At 40.4% G+C, this 7,612-nt stretch overlaps 1 pseudogene; it reads right to left on the bottom strand.

The window, feature by feature from the left end:
• Positions 1 to 3,605: 3,605 nt before the first annotated feature.
• LOC138049693 (uncharacterized) overlaps positions 3,606 to 7,612 on the bottom strand; it is a 21,000-nt pseudogene continuing 16,993 nt past the window's right edge.

Below are 7,612 nucleotides of genomic sequence, written 5' to 3'. Positions count from 1 at the left end.
TCTGACAACCCTTGCTTCTTATTAATTTACCGTGAATTGATTTGTGGCATTTCCAAAAACAACTGGAGTGTCATCACGCAGAATACCTGGCCACTTCTGCCCACTGGTTTAATAGATAGCTTTTTAGAGAATAAGACAGCTGAATTTCAGCAGTTACCCTTTCTCCCCTTTGCAACATTCTCGTCCCCAGGTCCCCTGCATGGAAGCTCGGCACGTGGACGTCGTGCCAAGCTTCTTGCGGTCTAAGAGGGCCAGGTAGCTCTGGAGACGAAAATGTTATCTGAAAGTAACAGTAAACCATAGATCTAATATTCCTGATTTTCAAACCGTTACTATATGGCTGCAATCTCGCTAAAAATAATTGTGGAACTAGACTGACTAATTATGATCTTCTTTGTGACTGGTCTGAATTTTTAATCGGTTCAAAACGTATAAATTCGTACTTAGTTCCCAGGTAAACTGGGCAAGTTTCATTATTCCAACACGTAGCTCAAGTAAAATGGTGCAAGCTGTTCACGAATTACACTGGCAAAAGTGGCATTTGCTTTTTTCATGCGGCGTGGGATCAAGAGAAAATGAGGGGACAGAGAGGGAGGCTTAAGGCGTTGGCCGGGATATGTTATGTCCACGAAAGTTATTTTTAGACGAGCGGAAGCCTTTGTTCTAGCGGAAGTCTGTCTGCTGAGACGTCCGCATGCAGTCTTGCCTCGCTCTCAGGTTCTTAGTGAAAAGAGAAAATTATGGTGCGCGTGGAAGGCTGATGAATATATATTTTCTTTCAAACATCGGACCGAGGTTGGCGTGCATGCGGACGTCTCGGAAGACTTCCGCTCGTCTAAAAATAACTTTCGTGGACATGACATATCCCAAGGGCTGGACCGGGAGCCTCCTTCTCTGTCCCCTCATTTTCTCTTGGTGGGATACAAGTGCTAATGCAAATGACGATAAAGAAATGTACCGAAACTACAAAACTCACTTTGCTTGTAGTGTGTGTAGATTTCAGGTCTCACTCATTGGAACAACCTTTTTATGTTGTTCACACGCCCTCATTAACTCCCTTTGTAAGGCCGAAGGGAAGACAACTTCTCGTTTTATCAACAGCGATTTGGTACGCAACGTACACTGGCAAGCTTGCCATTTTTTCCTATTGTAAGGTTTATCTCGTCTGGTTTATCCCGACGGTATTTCTATTGTTAAGTCATAGAGTGTCGAAAATGGCGATCACAGACTTTTACATAGTAATATGAGGAAATTTTCAAAGCGCTTATTGCATAGAGTTGTAGAGTTTGATGTTACTGGTAAGAGGATAGGTAATCTGCAAATATCAATCTAAGTATTCTCTTATTTACCTTATACCGTTACTTCGGCAAGAAATCACGAAAAAAAATAGGCCAGTTTTTTCTAGGAGGATACCTGCGGAAAAAGCACTACTTTCTGGCGAATTTTCTACTGATGATAAAAACTTGTTCAGAAGTCAAAAGTCTACGTTAACAGCACAAACCAGAGCTACTCCTTAGTGTCTATTATCTTGGACAAAACTGTTGAGACGGTGACACAAATTCACCTTCATTTTCACACACTCCTCCTTGCACTGCCCTTCCCACTCCCCTCCCCAGTCAGTGAATGTTGCTACCTATTGTCATCTTTCTTACAGTATATTTCCGACCAAGATAAATCAACATTGAGTTTGGGGGGAGGGGAAAGGGCGGCTTTTAAACGGATAATTTTCTGGAGTAGAAAAATGTCTCTGTGTCTCAATAGGTTTTGTTCAAGATTGTAGGAGGCAAAATAAAGAGGTCATGTGGTACCTCATTGACCGGGCTTCAGGATTGGCCAAAAGAACAATAGAACGAACAAAGATAACAGTGGATTAAGCACAGAAAAGAATTGGAAGTACGACACTATACAGCCAATGAAATATAGTGTTCAACAAGAGGTACGACCCTACCCGAATAAAGAATTATGTAAAAATAAAGGAAAAAATTGATTCAGGGAGGCACAATAGAAGGATAAAAGACAGGTAAACAACAAAATAAACCATAGAAATGAGGTCACTTGAAATCAAATGGAGGGAAAAAAGAATAAGTATAAATAAAATTAATATGACGAAATAATAGAATTTTTTAAGCAATACTTAAATTTGTAAAAGCTAAGATTTTTTAAAGACTCCTCCATATTATTCCAAAGAAAAGCCTCGATGAAACGAAGGTTGAATTTTCGTAGTTTGTCCTGGCAGAAGGAAGGCAAAATGATGATTTTAGAAGCCAGTCTAGTTTCATACTCGTGACTACTTGATATAGGACGTGTGTGATAACAACATATTTCATTGACAGAAACATGCAACTGCTTCAGTAAGCTTTACACAAACTTCTGGTTCAACCCTCCATACCTGGACAAAGGTGGAAACGGTAACGTCACCGGTATTTCAGTGTTGTTGGGGAAATATTATCTGTTCCTTTTTCCCAGCAAGAAACACAAGAAATTTCCCAGCCAGCTAGATAAAATTGGTTGGTTTCCCAGCCAGCTGATCAAATTTATTTCCCAGCCAGGAATTCTGCGCGCTTTCAAATCCCTCGATCCAAAACGACCGAACAAAAGCGACAAAACCGGGACAAAATAGGTTTTTCCGCAAGCGCAATGCCTGGGAGAGGGAAGGGGTTATATATATATATATTTTTAGTCGTCCTCAGTCTTCAGAGTTTCTACAGCCAGCTCGGGTTGAAATGCTAGAAAAGTCAGTAATTCCCAGGCAAAACCTCTATCAATAACAAAATTTCCCAGCCAGCTCGTCGAAACACCTGTATTTTTGCCAGCTAGCAAGATTCCTCTGGGAAACAGATAATGTGAGGAACAGATTCGTTGGGTGCCCCTGTCGATTGTGATCGAATTATAATCGAATTATATATGAAATGGGTTCACATCAACTACTTACAGTCCCTGATTATAAATGGATTATAATTATTTCAAACAACCTCAAGGGGGTTCTTTGAAGTAATTACAGTGCGTAATTGAACAGAATGGCGAACACGTGGTGAGCAGACAAAACTTGTAATCGCTTTAATTATGGAGCAAAGATTTGGATTTGTCATCTTCTGTTCTCAGAAGTTATCCTTGGTTCACTCCTCGCCTCAAGCATGGTGGTGATGATCGTGGCAGCCACGCGATACGGCGCCATTTTGTCTCACACTGCGATGTTACCCTATTGAATTTGAATTTTCGCAGATGTGAACAGAACCATAATTGAATAAAATTGAATGGAGTATGATAGCCTGAATTATACTTCCGTTGATCATAATTAACGTTGAGTGTGAACACGGCTTAAGATTAATTTTGCTAAGAATTTCTCTCCACCACGCCATACGGTGCATTACTGCGCATGCGCCAGGCACTCCTTAACAAAAAAAAAAAAATGCCAATAATTTGAAGGCGCGATCGAACAAACGAGAGCGAGGAAGGCTGTCGCGGCTTGCCTACAGACTAGCCGTGATCCTGCAAATAAGAAGCAGTTTTAACAGAGACGAGGTGTGAACACTTCCCAATTGACCATTTTCACTTACTGGAGTGTCCTTCGTTATCTCAGTATACCCAACAGATCTCTCTCCTGGTAGCCCTGAGCTATTTTATTTACAGAACTTGTTATCTCTCAGTTTTCATTTACAAATAGTTATCTTATTGTGCTTATAAAATGGCAATAAATAAATGATTTAGAAAAATTCTATTAATGATTGTTTCTAAACCTTCGCAATTCCTGCAAGTCGCGCATCCACAAGTGATGCGCGTAAATTTTCTTTCCACCTTTTCAACGGAATGCTTAAAGTGCGACTATGGTCAAAAAATCACTTTATTTTTTTCATCAGATTTTGAAAGTGTGATGCTTACATATAACACTTGACTGGCAAAATTTTGAGCTTTGATTTTTGCCTAAAGGCTGTTCACTTTGAGTGTAAGTTTTGGATTTCAAGGTCAGCCATTAGTCTAGTTCAAAACTGATCGATTGGACCTCAGAGGATTGGATCTAGGGAAAAGTGATGTCATTGACTCACTAGCTTAAAATTCAGCGTGTAAACGCAGCTAATTATAAATGCAAAACACAAGTTTAAAAGTCTAAAAAGCTCGAAACTCCCATGCTGCATATTAATTTAGCCGAGTACACACGGTACGTACGTGTTATCACGGTTCCTTCTCACATCTTTTTAGGTAAATAGCGTTGCTCGGCAACGATAAAGTAAACCCGGAAATAGAATGATATTAGACTCTGCTATCAAATTACTGAACTTTAGGTCAATCTGAAAAATCTGAAACGATTGTGCGCAATGAGAGACAAGTTTTGATTGATTTCCGAGAGTAATTTCACTGTTGGTTTACTTTCTACGCCTAAAAGTCTCATACCACATTTTTAGCCAATCAGAGAGGAAAAAAAATTCTTGCAAAGCGGACAAAACTGTGTTCTGCTGCCTCGCGATTTCCCGCCTTTTTGCGCCCTTTAAGATTGGCTTATTTGATTGCTTGAGTCTTTTGTGATTGACCTATTCGTTTTGGACGTACGGCAGTTGAAAGCGATTTGAAACAACTTAAATGCGGCAGGCACATGTGACAATTGTAAGTTCTTCCGTAAAAAAAAGGCCACCGTTAAGTAATGTAAGGTGTTTAAACTGTTAATACTGACTTCACTTTTGGTCTGCTGTGTTGAGTCAGTTTCTCTGCAATCAACATGTAAATAGTGACCAATTGATATTTCTTGTTTAAGAAGAGAATGTTTATACAGTGTGACCTCGGCTTCCCCCATTCGAGACAGCGAAACCTCGTTGAAAAAAACGAACGATATTCTTGAAGCCTTTGAGAGTAAAATTTGCGGCAAAAAACTCTCAATACAACTTCCCCCCCCCCCCTCCTGATGTAGAGACCTAACTTTACCAGTCCTTTGGCAATTCATGAAATCGAGATTCTACTGTACCTCCAGGGGAAAATTAAATGCAAACGGTTAAGAATGAATTCGTTCAATCTAGTCTTAATAATCTGGTACAGGAGTGCTCTTCTATTAGCAATTGCCCTGAGTAGTGCATTAAGATTCTACTTTGTTTGCTTGGCTTGTAATCGCTGTTGTTCCTCGTGTTTCAACGTCATGTCATCGAGTCTTTTGGTCCAGTTTTCATAGAATTCTTGAACCTCTTGCATCAGGGTGTCCATCATATCCAAGTTTCTCTTTGCCATCTCGTAGCCTGGTCCTCCCAGTAACTCAAGTTCCTCTGAAAAATAATAGAAATCTAGAGTAAATAGGGGTTTCCTTTTTCAGAGAAGAGTGAAGAACCTTATCCTTAATGTGATGGATTATCTTTTAGCGTATTCGTTGAAAATGGCACGCGGTCGAAATATAGGGGTGTTAGCTTACGAAACTGACGAATTTAGTTACCAAGCCCCGATTCGATTCGACCGATTCGACCGATTCGATTCGACCGCGCGCCATTTCAACGTTTAGAGCCTGCTTCCAGGCTAGTGTATTCGAGTTCAAATGTGGACCGGCTTAAAAGTGAATACGAATATGTCCTGGATTGAATGGGCCAGCAACTCTTCGCTCACTTCGCTAACAAGCAAATTTAAACCCGTAAAGGCCTGGTGACAGTGCTAAACTTTTCCTAGTTGGCCCCCTAGTTGATAATGACAAATCGTTGAATTAACGACGCCTTCTGCGTTTCGTTCCTTTTTGAATCGCTTCAAGAAAATAGAGACCCGATCTATAAAAGTCGGTAACTGATACGCTTCGAACTGCAAGCAGTTTCCTCCAATACCGATATATTTGCACCAGATGTCAATTAACGCATGCGCAGAGCCTATGACATGTTCATACCCCAAGCAGCATTCGGCACAGAGAGAGGTACGTTAATTAAAACATTGGCCGTGTAGCGTGCTCAATTAACGTACTTGCAGACAATTTTTTTATGCAAGAGCCACCTGAACAAAATAGAAGTGCCGGATCTTGGGAGATCTAACCAGCAAATAATTTGTACACTAAAGACAAAATAATAATGCAAGGCTGGTTGTACGGCTGTGGGGATAATATACATTTTTTGTTTAACAATTATGTCGTCAGGCACGGCCTGACTTCTTCAGGGAGTTAAGTTATTTCAGGAGGTAGTGTGGCCGAGTGGTCTTGCGATCCGGAGTTCCCGGGTTCAAGACTCGTTCTGACCACTCGTTGAATTTGTTCCTGGTTCAACTTCTCGTCCGCACTTGTAATAACCAACTGGTTTGCCTCTGGCCAGTTGGGATTGTTAACAGTTGCTGTTGTGTTCTGTCGTTTCATTCATTGTGTTTCATTGGCCCTGAAAGGGCCCCTGTGGGTAGCGGTTAATTAAGTATGTATTGTATTGTATTTGCTGTTACAATTTTTTGAAATTCAAATATAAGCCTTTCAAAAAATTGTAACGGCAAATCACTTAACTCCCCGAAGAAGTCAGGCCGTGCCTGACAAAATATTGGTTAAACAAAAAGATATATATATATATATATATATATCCACGAAGCCGTACAACCAGTCTTGCATTATTATTTTGTATTTCGTTCAATTATCTGTTTTAAGTGCCATCTTTCTTTCCTTGTAATCCACCTACGCGTTGCCCTGGTGATTGAAATGAACCCTTACAAGGTCAGCGAAAGACTCTGACAGGGTGGGAGATAACTATTCCCTGTTCTTGTGTGGGCTCATTTACAACTGTAATCTCGTTCATTTATATTTTCTATATATTTTTTTCTTGCACAACTCGCCTCGATTCGCCTTTGCTAAGTGCGAGTCGTGTACGTAATTAAGTTTCTGTAATTAGGGTTTTTTTAAATCGATATAAACTTGTAACTTGTTACTTGGCATAGCCAAGTCAATAAAACGGGGGACTTGGAGATTGTTTGAGATGTGGCTGCGCAATGGTTGTTATTACTGTAGCTCTTACCCATCTCTGACTTCTTCTTCCAATGTCTCATATAGCCATAATCCCAAATAAGGCCACAAGCCGCGAGAAACAGCAATAAACCAACACAACTGTAAACGGCATTTTCGAAATAAACTAGAATTGGCATCAAACAAACCAGATGAACGCTCTACTGCTGCGCTCTCTTTTGGTTCCTAAAATAAAACAAAAAGATATTATAGATTTGCTACTCTTTGTGTGTTCTTGTCAAATTCGATCGACCTCTGTTTGAGAGCACCTTCCAACGACTTTTTAGTATTTGGTACCAATATCTGACAACTCCCGCAAACTTTTCGCTCGGGCCAGAACGGCCATTTCCAAAACTACGAAACACTAATATTCCACGTGGCTCTTCTGTGCACAATTGAACTTAGCATGTTGCTCTATCAGGTGTTCATAATCTATATGCGCAACTGACGAAATTACACGTACCTCCATGGGCGTGGTCTTCTCTTTCACAGTCTTGAAGATGTCTGCTTGGTTTGACAACACGAAGTAGTCAAAACACTCTTGAAACGTCTTTTGTGCAAGACGACCTTGTCCAAACACAACCCCATAGTAGGAGTTGTGATCTAAGATTTTGTTTACCCGTAGTTCTGAACTGGAGAATTCCGTCATTGCTCCTGCGACATACGTGTCAACGAGGACACCCT

This window comes from Montipora capricornis, chromosome 5 (assembly GCF_036669925.1).
Source record: "Montipora capricornis isolate CH-2021 chromosome 5, ASM3666992v2, whole genome shotgun sequence".
Taxonomy (NCBI): Eukaryota; Metazoa; Cnidaria; class Anthozoa; order Scleractinia; family Acroporidae; genus Montipora; species Montipora capricornis.
The sequence above is the reverse complement of the archived record's forward strand: the minus strand, read 5'-3'. Positions and strand labels throughout refer to the sequence as shown.